Below are 14,822 nucleotides of genomic sequence, written 5' to 3' on the forward strand. Positions count from 1 at the left end.
CTATTATTATTGTCTGGAGGGAAGGAAACCTGTCTATTTGTACTGCTGGCTAGAAATATTTCTAAGAGCAGCTGCAGTTGTGTCAAAGATTAAAAAAAGAGAGGGGGGGGGGAAATCAGTAATATACAAAAACGCAACAATGCTGTGAATTTTTTTTTTAAACAAAAAATATTAATTCACCAGCAAACTAATCTTAAATCTGTTCATTTTTAGTATTATTTTCAATTATGCCAAAACCAGGATCTGAGCAACTGGAGAGAAAGAGGATGTCCAAACTAAGCAAAACAATCTCTCTGGGTTTTCTAGTTTATTTACACCTTTCTTGTTCAATTGAAATTACACAAACCAGCAAAATATCTGGCTGCATTCCCTTTGTACCATTTAACAATCTGTAAAGTCCAAACAAAAAAATATTAAACCAAACATACGCATAAAGGGATTCCCTATTGATATTTCAATTTAACTACTGGTGCACATAATCAGAACAGATATCCATCTGGCTTGACCAAACACTTCAATCAAAAACATGGTCTTTCCACTGCCTTTGCTCATGTCTGCCTCTTGGGATAAGGCACTTAAAAATTTTCATGGTTTTACAAGCCTATAGCTGCCAAGCAACAAGTTAGACTAAGAGTACGCATAACAATGTAAGTGCTCTCTCTTCTCTAGGAAGTCTGTCCTTTGTCACATCGCTGCCAAGCACACTTTCCTTCCACTTTAACACACAAGTTGACACCTGTCTGCCAATAAAATAAATACTTGGCCAGTAAAAGAGAGAGAGGATGTTCACAGGTACTTTTAGTTCCCAATGACACAGTCTGTACTGCAGCAGCTAACTTGAAAAATCATAATGTCTAGGTGAGGTGTCAAGACGTATGTAACACAAAAATACTGGCTGCAGGCACTCCGTGGGAAGGCAGTCCAATGACAAACTGTGAGAGAGGAGGAAGACGCTCCTGAGGGTGAAGAAGACATCTTGGAGGGAAAAAAATTGTGATGTGTCAAAGGGGTCAATGGGGGTCCAAAAGGGGCCACCCCCTCTTTGCAGCAGCTGCAAGGCCCAGCCGCAGGTGCCTGCTGAGCCGCCCTCTCTCTCTCAGGGCACCGGCGCCCTAGTGGTAGGTGTGGGGAACCCAGGCCTGCCCTACTCCAGAGGGTTCCAACCCAGGGCTCTACAAAACCAATCACCCCGAAGGAGGGTTCATGTCTCCCAACACGTCCCCAGATCACTTCCTACCCATAGGCCTACCTCGGGTGTCTCTTCAGCTGGCAACAATTCAGCATCCCCCTTAATCCCCGCGGTCCACTGGTTCTCTGTGGTATAGTCAGGGTCCCAAGCCTCAGCACTCAAGAGTCTCAGCAGTTCTGCAGGAGCAGTGTACATCTGGTCTCCTCCTCAGCCAGCCCACCCTGAGTTGAGCTGCTTCCCTTTATATGCTCCCTCCACTGGGAGCATGCCCAGCAGGGGTGGGGTGTGACCTCTTGGGCCCAAAGTAGTAGGTAGTCGTTGGTTAACCCTGCCTGACCAGTGCAGGGTTGGTTTAGTAGCAATCTACTCATATCCCTGCCAGGCTTTATTTCCAGGGTGCTGAGAATTTAGCTTCTACAGCAAAATGAGCAGGAGCTGCCCTTTCCTCTCACTGAATGGAAGGGAGTGTAGCATCTAGACCTGGCTGAGAAAACTGATGACAATTTTTGTGATTTAAAAAAAATATATTTTATTTTGTTGACACTTGACAATCAGAAAAATTGTGGCCAGCTCTAGTAGCATCTATTGTAGTACACATTGTTTTTCAAATTTCTCCCTACTTCATCTATGGGCATAATGGTTTTCTTCCTTAGATGTTTGTTCTATTGTTTGTTTTCTTTCAGCTGTAGAAAACAAGAGAGTCAGTTGCAGAGGAAAAAAAAAAAAAAAAAAACACACACACACCACAATATAAGCAATTATTACTCATTCCTAAATAAACAGCAGACAGTCCTGAAACTTGGATCAATGATTTAATCTGAGAATTTATTCACAAAGACCTACTTTTATAATAAATCCATTAAACGTGGCCCATGCTCTCATTTCTCAATCAGGGAAGAAGCCAAAATGTATAGTACACAGGACCAGATATTAAAGCAGGGCCTACTTGTAGCCCAGCCTCCCTGTAGCTGCCTAATCCCCCACTGACTGCCTCTATTTCCCTTTCTTTCTGCCCACCATCAGAGATTTTATTCATCACCTAGCCAGAAAATAGGGTTACCATACTTAACAAATAAAAAAAGAGGACCCTCCACAGGGTCATGGCCCTGCCCCTTCCCCACCCCCAGCCCCGCCCAAACTCTGCCCCTTCCCCACCCCAACCCCGCCCTAACTCCGCCCCCTCCTCCCTCCCACTCCCAGCCACGCGGAAAGGGCTGCCCGAGCGCTACCGGCTTCACAGTTTGCCGGGCAGCCCCCAGACCCTGCGCCCCCGGCCGGTGCTTCCCCAGCGCAGCTGGAGCCCGGGAGGAGAAGCGCCCAGCCGGGGGCGCAGGGTCTGGAGGCTGCCCGGCAAACCGTGAAGCCGGTAGCGCTTGGGCTTCGGGCAGCCCCCTTGCCTCCGGACCCTGCACCCCCAGCCGGGCACTTCCCCTCCCGGGCTCCGGCGGCGCAGGGTCCGGAGGCATGGGGGCTGCCCGAAGCCGGTAGCGCTCGGCTCTTAAACAGAGCCAAAGAGTTGGGCAGGAGCAGAGCCGCCGCGGCCGGAGGCTCTGCTCCTCCCCTGACTCTTCGGCTCTGTTTAAGAGCCGAGCGCTACCGGCTTCAGGCAGCCCCCATGCCTCCGGACCCTGCGCCGCCGGAGCCCGGGAGGGGAAGTGCCCGGCCGGCGGCTGGGGTCCGGAGGCAAGGGGGCTGCCTGAAGCCCATAGCGCTCAGGCAGCTCGGCTCTTAAACAGAGCCGAAGAATCAGGGGAGGAGCAGAGCCGCCGCGGGAGGGGAAGTGCCTGGCCGGCATTTTCCCGGACATGTTCGGCTTTTTGGCAATTCTCCCCGGACGGGGGTTTGAGTGCCGAAAAGCCGGACATGTCCGGGAAAAACCGGACGTATGGTAACCCTACGAGAAAACCTCTATCTGCCAGGAACACACACACACACACAGTCATCCAAGCACCCACGCTCAAACTTACCAGTTCTCGTCCAAGCACTCAGATTACCATGGTGATGAACACAGTACAAGAACCTGCATTGAATAAAGAACTCATCTACATCCTGGGGCTTTCCCTCTGAAATGTCCCTCATTCTAGTCCCAGAGTCGCATGTGTTCCACACAATTGTCATGCCCCCTTTCTTTTAATGCTTGTATTTTATTTCTGATATAAATAATTTTCCATGAAAATGAGCCTGCAGTTAATTACGGTAATTGAGTGAATCTCACTTCATTTTAATTTTCCTGCTTGAATTAGAGGCACCAGCTTTCTACTGTGCTGGGGGGGATTCTTGACTCCCAGCTCTGCCCCAGGCCCCACCCCCACTCCATACCTTTCACCAAGGCCCCACCCCACCTCTTCCTGCCTTGTTCTGCCCCATCCTCCGAATGCGCCCCATCCTCACTCCTTCCCCTCCCGCCCAGCACCTCCTGCATGGCGCAGAACAGCTTATTGTGTCTGGCAGGAGGCGCTGATCAGCATGGCCGCCAGCAGGTGGAAGGCGCTGGGGAAGCGGAAGGAGCTGATCGGGGGGCTGCTGGTGGGTTTTCAGCACCCACCATTTTTTCCCCATGGATGCTCCAGTCACAGAGTGCCCACGGAGTCAGTGCGTATGGCTTGAATAATGTTTTTATGTCCCTCATTTTGAATTTTTGTCACACATTGTGTCTCACAGTTGATCTTTGGCAAGTTGAGAGGTATGTCCCAGGCACTCACCTACATAGTGACCCCTTTCCCAGGTACCCACTCTCCTCCAGGAGTATGTATTGTGACATAATGCCTAAGATGTCTGCCTTTTGTTGCAGGGGTAGTGAGTTCAAATTCTGTGTGGATGTATATATAGTCTTTGCAGATTCTGGTCTCTCAGGGTGAACTTCAGTTCATTTGCAAATTTGACACCATCAGCTCAGGATTAAACAAAGACTGTGAATGGCTACCCAACTACAAAAGTAGTTTCTCCTCCCTTGGTGTTCACACCTCAACTGCTAGAAGAGGGCCTCATCCTCCCGGATTGAACTAACCTCGTTATCTCTAAACTGATTCTTGCCTGCATATTTATACCTGCCTCTGGAAATTTCCACCACATGCGTCTGACAAAGCGGGTATTCACCCACGAAAGCTTATGCTCCAATACTTCTGTTAGTCTACAACAGGGGTCGGCAACCTCTGGCACGCGGCTCACCAGGGTAAGCACCCTGGCAGGCTGGGCCAGTTTGTTTACCTGCCGCGTCCGCAGGTTCGGCCGATTGCGGCTACCACTGGCCAGGGTTTGCCGTCCCAGGCCAATGGGGGCGGCGGGAAGCTGTGGCCAGCATATCCCTCGCCCGTGCCGCTTCTCACAGCCCCCATTGGCCTGGGATGGCGAACCGCGGCCAGTGGGAGCCGCGATCGGCCAAACCTGCCGATGCAGCAGATAAACAAACTGGCCCGGCCTGCCAGGGTGCTTTCCCTGGCGAGCTGCGTGCCAGAGGTTGCTGACCCTGGTCTATAAGGTGCCACAGACTAACACGACTACCCCTCTGATACAAATGCATAGGGACTCAAACTTGCTGGGTGCTGCTTAGATCCAGTATAATCCCTCCATCAGGCCAATGGAATCTACATGCTGCAGAAAGGGTCTCTGCACCAGCTCTAAAAAGTCCTGTAGCTACAGAGAGAGAGAGAACTGAGAGGCTACTGGATCCACATTTACTCAGACTTTCACATACAGATATGGAAGGGATGCTGCTGCTATTTCAGCCTGCAGGAGCTGTTTTGTAGATCCACAGTCTGCCCACTGGATGAGGGGCTCGAGTCATTTGCTCCTGACTCCACACAAAGGCCAGCTACTTAGGCTTTATTTAGGAGGAAGTGCATGAAATTCACCTGCACTATCAGGTGACATTTTCAAAATATAACTATATTTAATAATCAAAATGTCCTGCACTTAATGAAAAACTATACTGTTATCTCATCATCCTGAAATTTCAGAAGCATGTAGCTCTTGACTAGGAAATGGATTCTTACAACTTTTTATTATTCGGTGTTAATTATAAGGAAAAAGTAATTGTTAAGAATGTTTCTGTTGTATTAAAAAAACTAAACGGGACCCTTCCCTCTTCTCCCCCTCCCCCATCCATGGGGGATGTAATGCCTATGATATACATTTTCATGGATATTAATCAAGGACTGTGTAGCAGTTCCTTCATATTTAAAAGGTTGCAAGTGTGTTTACAGTTATAAGTTATTCTTTAAATTACAGACAGACACATTAGAAAAAGGGTTAGCCATCTAAATGGTCTTGTAACCCTCCCTCACTCACCCCGGGGGCGGGAGGCCCCTGGAGGGCCGCGGTAGCCCGCCTCCAGGCTGATTTCTGTTTAGCTGAATACTGGACTTGCCTGGGCTCAGGCAGCCAGTAACCGCCTCAGTCTTGAAGGTAGGCTGGAGCCTGGGCTTGCAGGGCTCAGGCAGCCAGCAGACAACAGTCTCATGGGGCTGGGGCTACTCCTCTTCAGAGTGGGAGCCCCTTGCAGAGGAATGAGGGTCAGCCACCCAGGGAGAGGGGCAGGGGGACAGAGGCCCTCCCCTATTCCACCACATCCCAGCCCAGGGCCCTGTCAGGGGCAACACCAGCTACCCCAGGGTCGGCGGAGATCCAGCCACAACACGCTGATGCTGGGGGTCTGGGCTTTGTGGCCAGCCCTACGGTAGCTGCCCCGGGCCACTTCCTGCCTCCCCTGGGGTGAGTACCTCTGGTGTCCAGGCATTGTCCGGCTCCTCCGGGTAAACGGCAGCGGGCACTCCAGGCCAGTCGTCGTCCACGTAGGAGTCATGGACCGAGCTAGATGGGGGATCCACCTCGAGCTGCTCTGGAACCAGCAGGACGTCCTTCTCTGCAGCTTTCCATCCGAATGGGCTGCGGGTCTGGTTTTTTATACTTCCGGCCCCACCCCTCTCCTTCCAGTGACGGGGGCTGGGGAGGTTTAGGCTCCACCCTCCAAGGGGCATGCAATACTCCCTCACTCACCCCGGGGGAGGGAGGCCTGTCCGCCTCACTACAGGTCTAATTAAATTAAACCTTTGGTTTCTTTCCCACCTCTGAATTTCATAAATCCACATATGGGAGTTATGAATTAGGGCAGAAAACCCTAATTGTGTCTTGTTTTACTCAATCATTTACATAATTAGCACTTCTTTTTTTGACGGTCCCTGGGCATTCCCACATATGGAGATTTAGCCCCTCTAGTTTCGAGCTGTGGAACTGTATTAAAAAGCTCTGTCCACGGGAAGGTGCGGGAGTGCTTTCATGCTAGGATGACATGATCATCTCTGTCCAATAAGGGACTGAACCCAGCATGACCACTTCACTTTGCCATTGCCTCAAAAGAACTAAACAGAACTACTGCTAGCTAGCCTGTCTTCTTCTTAGTTAGTTAGTACTAGTTGTAGTATAGTTAGAGTAGTTGGGACTACATTCTGGAGGCTGTTCAGTCCCTAATCCTGTAGGCGGTTCAAAAGATGTGTGGTCTGCTCAGCCATCTTTCCTGAGACAGATGCACATGTTAAGTGTTCAGAGTGCCTGGGAGAGGCTAATGCAGTATCCCAGTGCAGAACTGAATGCTTCACTTCTCAGATGACGAAGGACAGAGAGCTAAGATTGCAGGTGCACTTAGTTCCTTAAGCCTTCACTGGATCATCTTAACACTCCTTTGGAAGTTTGGAGGCCAGCCTCTGTGCCAAGGTTGTCTTCTGTAAACAGATCTGAGACACACCCTGCCACACTAGCCTTGGAACCACCCTTGATGTCAGGACCAGGATTGAGCTCCCTGAGGCAAACATCTGCTGGGGCAGAACTTTCTACTCACTGTCTGGCCACACAGACTCCATCAAAACAGATTGTTCTGCCAGTCTAGTCTACGATGGCACCATCACTGGCACAAGAAACTCCCCTGGTGCTGTTAGAGTTGACACCAGTTCATGCTGGAAGTGAGAGACTTCCAGATCTCCTCATGACCCTGTTCCAGGAAAGAGGAAAGCAAAGCGGAAGGATTCCGATTCACAAAAGGAGCCTAAGGAGAAAAAGAAGAGGGGACATGATTCTCCTCCCAGATGCATGTCACCTTTGGCAACTTCTTGCTTGTGTTATAACTGTCCTTGGCAGGAACACCAGCGTACATTCCTCTGACTCTATTTCCCTTCTTGTGACTGGGGACTTGTGAAACTTTTGGCTACCTCTCCCCTCCTTCACTCTGTGCAGCAATATTTGTCATCGGTATCAATCCAGAACATCCTTGAGGAGCACGGGATTCCCTCAGAACCAACCATGTAGCCTGCTGAGCCTACTAGGCTTCCCTTGCCAAAAGCTCCATCTGCCTGGAAAGACTTTATGCTAGTCCCCCTTTAATTATTAATGTATCTTTACATTCAGGACTCAATAGAGGCTTTGTTCAATGTCACCAAAACCAGACATGGACTTCGACACCAGGAATAGCATTATCACCGATGCCCGACTTGATACTGGAGGTACCTCCATCCATACTGAGAGCTTTCCAGGCACCAGCCTCATCTCAGGCACCACCATGTTTCAATCAGCACAGATACAACTGGCACTCGATCCCAGCACTGGCCCTGTTGCCTTCTCAAGACAAGTGGCACATGTATGATGACTGGCAGGAGAGTCCTTCAGAGGAAATGGAGCAGTCAGTCGTGAGGAATATACCAGTGGTATGTCCCTTGAGCGTCAAATTGGGACTTCGTCTATCTCCCCTTCTGGGGAACAAAAGCAATTTGAGGAGCTGATGGGGAGAATAGCTGACACCCTATAGTCTCTCACCCCACAGCCTCCAGGTTTTTAGAAGAATGACTAATGCCTTTCCCTCTATTAGACTACCTCCCACAGCGTGGGACTTGAACCTGGTCTTAACAATGTTGATAGGGAGTCTTAAGGCAGACCCAACTCAAGCTTTCTGAGAACACCTTTTTATCAAAATGGCATTTTTAATAGCGATTACATCTGCTAGGAGGATTAGCAAGCTCAGTGCCTTGATGGCTTTTCTTCCATATACATACATGTGTGTGTGTATATATATATATATATATATATATATATATATATATATATATATATCAATATATGTTCCACTCTACATACATCCGAAGAAGTTGGCAGTAGCCCATGAAAGCTTATGCTCTAATAAATTTGTTAGTCTCTAAGGTGCCACAAGTTCTCCTATTCTTTTTACCTAGAGAGGAGTAAGTCTTTAAAAAAATCACACTGATTACTTGCTGCCTATGGGAGATGTGTAACAGGAAACCTCTTAATAAACAAATGCTTTCCCACTGGACTGAGAGATGTATTGAGCATTGTTACTCTTAAGCCACAAAACCAGTATCTCTTGGCTTAAAGACACACTCTGCTAGGGTCACAGTTTCCTCTGCAGCTTACCCGGGACAGGTTCCTATTGTAGAAGTTTACAAACCAGCAACATGAAGTTCCATTCATGCTTTTATTAAACATTACTCATTTGACATAGCATCATGCGCCAACACTCATTTTGGGAAAGCGGTACAACACTCCATTTTTGCCTACAACTCCTTATCCACCATCCTCTGATGGGGACATAACTTGATAATCTCTTATAAATGGGAGCACACAGAAGTCCTTGAAGACGGAAGAATTACTTACTAATAATTCCTGTTCTCCAAGAGTTGTCTCAGTGCTTTCCCCTCTGCTGCAGAGTTCTTGTGAGGAATCCTCAGCTGAATCCAGACCCAGCTCATTGCTCTCAGCTGATTCAGCTAAGGAACCTGGCCTCCTGATGGGCTGAAGACTCCAGCAGGCACATTCTTCAGCTCTGCAGCAGTCTGGGGCTACTCAGTAGAGTTCTAGGTCTACAGCTCCCTTTCTGCTCTTGCTCTGAGCTCCTTGTTTTTGGCCCTTTGCTCCAGCTGATATTCTGTCTCTGAAGCTTGGTTCCTGATTCTTGGCTTTCAGTTCTGGCTCAATCCCTTGACTTGGTATTTGGCTTCTGACCATGGCTCTGATCCTTGGCTCCTGATTCCTGGCTCTTGGCTCTGGCTTATTTCCTGGATTTGGTAATTTGGCTGCTGATTTGGGCTCTGGCCCTTAGAGCTGGTTACATCTGTTCCAAGCATTAGGCCAACCTCCTTCCCTGACCATGAGGCAAGATTGCCCATGGCCTGGTCCCTAACAATCCTTTTTATGTCAGGATTTTGCAGACTAAGGGGAAGGAACTGAGGTGGTCAGGCTTATGTAGAGGGATCTGTAATGTCCTCCTAGTGTGAAAGCGCTCCTGCACTCCCCCAGCAGACATGGCTTTTTTTAATAGAGTTCTGCAGCTCAGTGCTAGAGGTCTTAGATTCTCATGTGTGTGGATTTGCAGGGGCAACTCTCAAACAACAACAATTACTAGTAAATAAACCTTCTTTTTCTAACATGTCTGGTTTTTATAGATGTTACAGCCCTGTAGAGCTGCAACATTTCTTGCAAAAAGTTTTGGATCATAGATCGTCAACTGTTATATCTAATAGACTGCAAACACACCTAAATATGGGATGATAGTGACACCTATTGTTGCTCAACCATATTGTATTTGGCCTTGTCCATTTTAATGTAGGATTTATTGGTGTAGAGTGGGAATAGGGCTAGTGTAACATTGTGTATGTAACAATGGTGTGCTTTCTTACTGGAGAAAGAGGATAAATAACATACCTGTGTATTGATTTCTAGAAAAGTGTGTTGTAATTCATTGATTACTACCAACACAACTTCCTACAAGACATGGAGGTTTTTTTGCATGCTTTTCATGTAAATACTTTGCCTAACTTGCTTAGATTATACACTGGAGTGATCATGGCCTAATGTTTATTTCAGAAATAGTGACTAGTGTAGAATACATCTGCAATCTATTAAACAATATAATGTTTTATACATCATACTATCTGGTCAGAGCAGTGATGGTTCTTCACAAATGCAGTTTTGGCATATCAGGCTTCTCTTTTTTTTTAAAGCAAAAACATAATTTAAAAATGTAGAAATGTTTAAAATGCTAAAAGAAAAATCAATGGATGCATTTTCTTGTATTTTTTGGCAGGCCATACAAGCTAGTATCACTTTTTATCTAAAGAGAACAAAAAAGAGTTTTTATTAACAGATATAACAATAATTCTTAACTTCGGGTCCCGACAAAGAGGTCTGTGTTGCTTGAGAGCTTGGCTCAAGTTGATCCAATAAAAGATATTACCTCCCCCATCTTGTCTCCCTAATATCCTTGGAACAACACTGCAAATAGCTGAAAGTGCTATATTAAAGCTATAGCTCTCAAAGCCATTTACAAAGGAGGCTAAGTATCACTGATGGAGGGGAAAAAACAAAGCACAGAGAGGGGAAGTAATTTCCTCCAGTGAGGCAGAACTGGTCTCTGAACTCTCACTGCACTGTCCTATCCACAGGATTACACTAAGTCTCGCTAGTATAGACTATCATTACTGCTGAGAAAAAACAAGCTACAAGGGAAGAGTCACCCATAGCTGTAAGGTGAAGGTGATAAATACTTCACTATCTATTTCAATCTTCAGTGGGGACCAAAACACCATGGCAAATTCCAGGGCTACATAAATCAAATGGGTTCCACAACTCTTTTAAAAGTTATCTTCAGCATTTTTAATCCAGGAGCCAACCGGTAAAAGTACATTTTGATTTAACCTTAGAAAATTATTCTTTTTAAAAAATTGTTCCCAACAGATAAAAGAGCAAACTTTTCTGTAGAGGGCTCTGAATGTCCCACTCAGGTAGTGAGACTCTTGCCCTGTTCCCTTTCTCCTCTGCACACTTTAGAGGCTTTGACCCCTTGATGCCCTATCACAACCACCTTCTAGCTCAGGAAGACTGGGCAGGACTCACTTTGGCTTAGTCAATGTGCCTTAATAGTAGAAGGCACTGGTGAGTGATATATATCCCCTCTTTGAATGGTAGAGATTGCTATCTACATTATGTTCCCAGAAGGCACCTTTGTTAACATTTAAACTTAATGATTTGTTTAGAGCAGGGGTGCCAAACTGTGGTTTGTGATCCACATGCGGCTCACAGAGGCCCCCTCCCATTCTCCACCTACCAGACTCAGGGGCAGGGGGAAGCTTGGCGCTTCTACCCTGCAGCGGGGTGGTGAGGCTAGTGGCTTCTGCCCAGTGGAGGGTCTCAGGGCTTCAGCCCCCCCTTCAGCCAGGGCTTGGAGTTTCAGCAGGAGCAGGGCTGAAGCCCCGAGCCCCAGCAGCCATGCCCCGGCTCTTGAATTTCTGAAGATTGACGTATGCGGCTCGGAGGGTCAGTGATTCTGGCCATCCCTGCTTTAGAGGCTACATGTGCTCATTGCTGTGGAAGTTAAAGTATGAATAAGCCCAATCATTTATTTATATGGGATTTATTATAGCAGCACATTACTCAATGACTAAGGAAGTTTCCAAAACCATGCCTGACCCACTCAAAGCGTTTGAGACTAAAATTTACTCACTTCTAATATAAAGAAGTCTGGCCTACTCACTGATCAACAGCTGCCCCATGGCATAAGCCTAGGAACCCATTTCCCAAAGAAGACTTTGCTACATCATTGCAGTGTTTTTGACTTGTAAAATAATTTCCTGCAAAACAAATGACATTAAAGGACTCTAAGTGTAAAATACTTACAATATTCCCCATATCTAATCCAAATAAAATGTGTTTCTGCAATGTCAAGATGGTTTAGTTGTGGGGCAGTCTAACAGCAGAACTCGGGATCAGACTCACTGCTGGCACTGCAGAATAATTAGAGCAATGGGGCTTTACTGTTACGATTGCTGTCCTAAACTGGAATTCCTTGTCCTTCAGTGAAATTATCTATCCCTAAGCAAATGTAGGTACAAACAAGGGATATATCTAGTGTTTTCAAAGACTGACTCCATCTCACTTTTTCCAGTAAGGTACTCAAACTACAGAGGCTGAGCCTTCCCAGTCCCAAATTACCATAATTGCATTAAAGTTAGAAGCAACTTTGTCTTTTTTTTATGCCACGCTAGGAAAATAATAAAAAGAGAACAATCTTCTCTGTGATTGGACTGGCTGACAGCCAATAGCTCTTAAAGAGAGATGAGTTTAAACCCTGTTGACATCAGCAACCCTGTTGACATCTGAGCAGTGGCTTATATCTCAAGGACAGAGTTTTATTCAAAGGCCCAGCTCTACTTCTAGGTTGAATAGGGAGCAAAGGTGGTTAACTGTACCCTGGCCAACATTCCCTTTCTTGTCAAAATACGTTCTAGTGTCCAAGGCTGTGTGTGAACTCTAATTTTTAAATACTTGGGAGGCAATTGGATGCTATTGCGATAGGGCCCAGATAAGAGCCTAAATAAACTAGTTAGGGTTACCATACGTCCGGATTTTCCCGGACATGTCCAGCTTTTTGGGCTCCAAATCCCCATCCGGGGGGAAATCCCAAAAAGCCGGACATGTCTGGGAAAATTGGGACATGGGGGCCGGCGGTCAGCCGGGCCGGGGGCTCGGGGGCTCGGGGGTCGGCCGGGCCGGGCCGTGGGCTCGGAAGCCGGCAGTCGGCCGGGCTGGGCCGGGGGCTCGGAAGCTGGCAGTTGGCCGGGCCGGGGGCTCGGGGGCCGGCAGTGCCGGGAGCTGGCAGGGCCGGACTGGGGGCTCAGGAGCTGGCGGGGCCGGGCTGGGGGCTCGGGAGCCGGGCCGGCGGTCGGCGGGGCTCGGCTGGGGGCCCGGGGGCCGGCAGTGCTGGGCGGGCTGACCCAGGCTGGAGACGCCGGGGGGGGGGCCAGACTGGGCCGCGTCTCCTCCCCCCACACCCCCTTACCTGCTTCAGGCTTCCCGCGAATCAAATATTCACGGGAAGCAGGGGAGGGGGCGGAGTTGGGGCAGGGTCTTTGGGGAAGGGGCGGAGTTGGGGGTGGGGCTGGGGGCGGGGCCCCGTGGAGTGTCCTCCTTTTGGAGGCTTAAAATATGGTAACCCTAAAACTAGTATCTAACACAGAGGTGGGCAAACTACGGCTCACGGGCCACATCTGGCCCACAGGACCCTCCTGCCCAGCCCCTGAGCTCCTGGCCGGGAGGCTACCCCCGGCCCCTTCCTTGCTGTTCCCCCTCCCCTGCAACCTTAGCTCACTCCGCCGCCGGCGCAATGCTCTGGGGGGCGGTGCTGCGAGTTTCTGGGGCAACGCAGCTGCAGAGCCCGGCCTGACCCGGTGCTCTGTGCTGTGCAGTGGCGACGGCATAGCTGGCTCCAGCCGGATGGCGCGGCTGTAGCACCACCAGCCCCTGGTGCTCCAGGCAGCGCAATAAAGGGGCAGGAAGCAGGGGAGTTGGATAGAGGGCAGGAGAGTTTGGGGGGGCGATCAGGGGGTGGGAGTGTGGATAGGGGTCAGGGCAGTCAGAGGGTAGGGAAAAGGGGGGTTGAATGGGGGCAGGGGTCCCGGGAGGGCAGTCAGGAATGAGAGGAGGGGTTGGATGGGGCAGTGGGGGGCAGTCAGGGGAAGGGGTTCTGGAGGCAGTCAGGGGATAGGGAGAAGGGGTGGTTGGATGGGGTAGGGGTCCGGGGGAGGGCAGTCAGGAAGGAGAGGAGGGATTGGATAGGGCAGCGGGGGGCAGTCAGGGGCAGGGGTTCTGGGGGCAGTCAGGGGACAGGGAACGGGGGTGGTGGTGGATGGGGCAAGGGTCCTGGGGGGGGTGGATGGGGCAAGGATCCTGAGGGAGATGGATGGGGGCTGGGCCACGACCCCCTCCCCTAACCGGCCCTCCATACAATTTCCGAAACCCGATGCAGCCCTCAGGCCAAAAAGTTTGTCCTCCCCTGATCTAACAAATATCTTTTTAAAGCCTTTTCAGATGTCAAGCATGAGAGTCAGTATATAAAGCAGAGATCTGTTCTATTCATATTAAGTATGAGAGTCCTGTAGTTCTGGAGTGAGATTGTTTTAATATCAGAGAACACTATGTTATTAGGAAAGACTTCAGAATGCTGGAAACAATGGAGCTATCTGAGTGAAGGTAAGTAATGTATTTCACATGGCACAGGCCTGATTCTACTAGGGGCTGTTCAGCTGTTGCAGTGTGTGGTGTACCCTCAACTCCTGTTTACTTCCTAGTGAGGGCACTTATCTCACAAGATCTGGTCCTGTGGCAATGATATCCAGGAAATGCATAGCTCTGATTTGTTGTCCTTTTTGTTCATAATTATTATTCTCGCACAGTGCTGAAACATGAATCTCGTATTCCTAAAAGAAAATTGTTGTCGTTTTTAAATCAAAACTAAAGTAGAGGTTAAAGTTGGCTTTTAATTTATGGCCACGCTCTTTTATATTATATTAAAAGAAGAAACTTTTTACAATAAAAAACAAATAGTTAATTTTTCTGGCTGAGCCCAGGTTACCCCTTGTTTCCACTGCCTTTGAAATTGCTGCAGTTTGCTCAGCCTGAAAAAAATACAGCTACAGAAAAAACTTGTTTTAGTTTTCTATTTAAAAAAGAAACAGGAGGGGTTTTTGTTTTCTTTTAGTGGAAACACCAATTTCTTTCTAACTGTGACATCTCCAGCCCAAGTATGTTGATGCAGTTTCCAAAGCAACAAGAAATGTCTTGGGTCACATTTAAGTCAGGT

This window comes from Malaclemys terrapin, chromosome 2 (assembly GCF_027887155.1).
Source record: "Malaclemys terrapin pileata isolate rMalTer1 chromosome 2, rMalTer1.hap1, whole genome shotgun sequence".
Taxonomy (NCBI): domain Eukaryota; kingdom Metazoa; phylum Chordata; order Testudines; family Emydidae; genus Malaclemys; species Malaclemys terrapin.